The sequence below is a fragment of the Tupaia chinensis genome, unplaced genomic scaffold (assembly GCF_000334495.1).
Source record: "Tupaia chinensis unplaced genomic scaffold, TupChi_1.0 Scaffold143654_1, whole genome shotgun sequence".
In the NCBI taxonomy this organism is placed as follows: Eukaryota; Metazoa; Chordata; class Mammalia; order Scandentia; family Tupaiidae; genus Tupaia; species Tupaia belangeri.
In genome coordinates, this window is record NW_006203502.1 from 159,768 (window position 1) to 164,432 (window position 4,665).

Consider the following 4,665-nt stretch of genomic DNA (forward strand, 5'->3'; position numbering starts at 1 on the left):
TTCCTCCACGCCGCGGACTACGCGCGCCCTCCTGGCATCCGGGCTTTTCCCACCGTGGACTACATTTCCCATAGGCCTCCGGGACACTTTCCAACATTCTTTTTTGTCCGGTTCCCTTTCCAAGTTCTAGTTGTGTGATGTCGGGGGATGAGCCGAGTCTGTGAGCGAGAAGTGCTCTCGCTCGGCGAGGAAGCCCCGAGCTGCCAGGGCGCGGACAGGGCGTGCGGAGCAGCTCAGGCCTGTGTATGCGCGTGCACGTGTGTATGTTTGCGGTCGTAAAGAGGCCGGTCGGTGTGCTCGGTGATGAAGCTGACATGTGCGTGATTGTGCTCGTGTGTATCTGCTCGGTTCCGGGACCTTTTGGGTGACCGTGGTCAGCTGTGATGTGGGACGTGTGACACTGTAGGTATGAGACCATTCATATGACAGTGCTGCTGTGATCTTGTGTGATGGAAGAGGCTTTCAATTATGTGACACTGTGGAACGGAATAGAACGTTTCCAGTTCTGCAGTTCTGGGTTTTATGTTGTGACTGAGGGGTCTGTTGAAGGTCTACTTGATGTTTATCAACCCCCCAACTCCCACCCCCTGCAGTACCCACTCCCGCCTCCAGTGCCCAGCCTGGTGTTTAACACAGGGAGTATCGGTGTAATGACTGTCCATCTGGGTACCAGTTTTAGGTTCAATTGTTTCTTGAAATTCCATATCCTTAAAGAAATGGTTCTATACGGAGGAGTCAGATATTTGAGTGGTAGAGCAAAGCACAACCCTGTTTTTGGTATGAGGCTTCTTCAGAGCTGCAAATGTCCCTGAGGTAGAGTCCTAGAAAGACATGGTGGGGGATAGGCTAGGAATAGAATTTCTTTCGCAGAGGATCTTCTATGAGAACTCTTCGGGTTGATTCTATGTTTCAGAACTGTATCATTCTAGTGCTGTCCCCCGACCCCCAGGAAACTGCTTTGAATTTTGAGAACTTTCTTGTTCTGTGCTAGGCTTTACCTAGCCTTTACCTCTTAAAGAGGCCAGTTGGTGTGTGTGGTGATGAAGCTGACAGGTGCGTGATTGTGCTCGTGTGTATCTGCTGGGTTGCGGGACCTAAGAAGGGTTGTCAGTACTCCCATCTCCCCTTCACCTCCATCTGAGTATGTGAGTGGTAAATGACGAGAGCTTGTGCGGTGGTGGAGAATTACTTCCAATTTAGTTGGTCTGGTCCCCAAGAAAGGTCCAGTGTTGGATCATTCTCTACTCTCTCTCCATTCTCCTTCCCTTTTCCTTCAAAACTCTCCAAGAGAATACCCCCGAGGAAAGGAAACATTACTAAACACATTTGAAATCCAAGACTTTTTTTGTTCTTTTCAGGAAAGGAAGTAGTCATGCACTGCATAATGACAGTTCAGTTGATGATGGACTGCATATATGACATATTAAATAGTGGTCACATAAGGAGCCTTTGGAATACACCATATAGCCTATGCGTATGTAGTAGGCTATGCCATCTAGGTTTGTGTAAGTATACGCTATAATGTTTGTATAACGGAATCGCCCAACGATGCACTTCTCAGAACATACCCCTGTTGTTAAGTAATGCACATCTGTATTTGTTTTGCTCCTGAAAGTCCAGTCAATATTAGGAAATGTGGCGTGATCATTTCCCATGAGAGGTGCTTCCTAATTTTCCCTTTCTCTCTGCTCCTCTCTGGTGAGTGCCCACACCCTCTGGAAAACAAATAAACAGACAAATGTATAGGATTATAGATTTAAGACCTTTAAAGTGGTATTTGAGTTGCTATTTTGAAATGTCTGTGAAGAAAGTTTGGGCCTCTTAGGGGCGAGCAGGTGGTGTAGTGGTTGAGGCACTGGATTCCCATATGGCCGACTGCAGTTCAGGCCCTAGACTCAGTGGCTTGAAAATCACAACAAATAAATGAGTAATAAATACATATTTTAAAAAAAGAAAGTCTGGGCCTCTTCAGGCAGAATTCAAACCATTTCACCATGAGATGTATATCTCATGTTCTCAGACACATCTCTCTCTCTCTCTCTCTCTCTCTTTTTTTTTTTTTTTTTACTTTTTCAGGTTTCAAAGAGATTGTTTCCATTGTAAAACTGATAGATTGTTAACTCAGAAATTTATAGAATACAGAAAAAGTTTAGGGAACCAGCAGTTAGCGTAATGGCTATGTCACTGGACTCCCACGTAGTCGACTGCGGTTCAAGTTCAAGACCCGGTGGCTTAAAACTCATGCCGGGCACATGTGCATGCGTGCCCAACATCCCAAGAGGAGAATGGAGAAGGGATTGCGGCGTGACCATCCCCTCTAGGGGGTGATTTCCCACTTTCTGTCTCTATGTCTCTCTCTGTCTGTGTGGCGAGCGCACGCGCCCTATAGCGAAAACCTCTCCAAAAAAAAAAAAAAAAGAATACAGAAAAAGTTTAAAGCTCACCTAGAAACAACTTCTTTGAATATGAATATACATATGGATTTAGTATACAGGATTTTGTTTTCATTCAAAACTCTACTATGGCAATGTTTTGAAATCTAACTTCTTCATCTGACAAAATATAGTGAATAATTTTTGTTTGTTCTTAAGTGCACTTTCTCTTTTAAAAATTTTTTTCTTTATTATTATTCATACATTAAATCGCTATACATCATTTGGATTGTGAAGAGATTTTACCGAGCATGATATACACCTCAGTCCAGCCCAGTTGAGACCACCATACACATCCTTGTCAACAGTTAATAAACCTTACCTGTGTCCCACAAGTGTCTTACCTCTCCATTTCCCCCCTAAATTTCCTATGCTCTTCCCCTCTCACACTTTCTTTCCACTTTGTCTCCAGTGCCCACTACAGTTTTTAATACTTTTATATTTTCCAGTCTTTCAGTTTCTACCATAGAGTGCAGTCAGTATATGTTAAGTGGAGACATGCAATGTCTCTCTTTCATAGCCTGACTTGCTTCACTCAGCAACAAATCTTCCATATTCGTCCACTTTTTATCAAATTCCAAGGCCTTTTTGTTTTTTTAATAGTTGAATAGTATTCCATGGAGTATATGTGCCACAGTTTTTCAATCCATTCATCTGTTTGTGGACATTTGGGTTGGTTCTATGTCTTAGCAATCGTGAATAAGGCTGCAATGAATATGGATGTGCAAGCACTTTTCTGACTGAGTGTTCTCCTGTCCTTTGGGTAGATACCCAGAAGTGGAATTGCTGGATCATGTGGTAGTTCTATTTGAAGGTCTTTGAGGAATCTCCATATCATTCTCCACAGTGACTGAACCAATTTACATTCCCACCAACAGTGTAGGAGTGTTCCCCTTTCACCACATCCCTTCCAGCACTTATCATTATTTGTCTTTTTAATCTTAGCCATTCTAACTGGGGTTAGGTGGTATCTCAGTGTGGTTTTGATCTGCATCTCCCTTACAATGAGGGATGTTATAGTGAATAATTTTTTATGTCATCAGATTGTAAATTGTGTCATAATTTTTTTTTTTTTTTTTTTTTTAGGTTTGCCATATGGCTTGCCAGAAGAGAAACAGAAAGAGATAGAGAAAGTGAGAAATCACCTTCTTGGGGGATGGTCATGTCACTATCTCTTTTCCATTTTCTTCTTGGGATTTTGGGCATGCATGCACACGTGCCTGGTGTAATTTTTAAGCTACCAGGTCTGGGACTTGAACTGCAGTTGGTCACAAGGGAATCCAGCTGCCTTAACCATTATGCCGCCTGCTGGCCCCTGTGTCATTTTTTAATAGATACATTGTTTTGTTTGGATATGTAAATTCTTTCCAGCTTTTCCCCATTATAAAGTGTCCTACTGTATATGTCTTTTTGTGTACATTTACTTTGTATCTTTTTGATAGTCTTAGATATTTTGTTCAGAATGAGGATCTTATAGTTTCAACCTTGTACATTTTATCAATTGTTTCATTTAAGTTTGTATCAGTATATATTATGAGAATGTCTATTATATTAATATAGGGTATAATCAGCTCTTTAAATCTACCAATCTAAATGCCAGCAAGTGATGTGGTGATTAAGGCACTAGACTCCCATGTATTCGACCATGGTTCGAGTCCCAGATCTGGTGGCTTAAAACTCACACCAGGCATGTGTGCATGCATGCCCCAAATCCTGAGAAGAGAATGGAGAAGAAGGGATTGCAACGTGGCCATCCCTCTGGAGGGTGATTTCTCGCTTTCTCTTTCTGTCTTTCCGGGGAGCACACGTGCCCTATAGCAAAAATCTCTCTCTTTCAAAAAAAGAATTATTTTTAAAAATTTAATTATTATGGTTATTATTTTAATTTTTCTATAGGGCATGTGAACTCATCAGAGAGAGAGAATATGAAAAAGCATTTGACAGGTCCAGGATCTGAACCATAGTTGTCCATGTGGTAGTATAGCACCTTAATTACCAGGCCACCTGCTAGCCCTTCAAATTTTCTTTCTGAGAGGTTTTTGCTATAAGGCGCGTGCACTCGCCAGAAAGACAGAGAGAGACAGAGAGACAGAAAGCAAGAAATCACCCCCCAGGGAGGTTGGCCATGCCGCAATCCCTTCTCCTCCATTCTCCTCTCAGGATCTTGGGCATGTATGCACATGTACCCGGCGTAAGTTTAAGCCACTGGGTCCCGGATTCGAACTGCGATCAA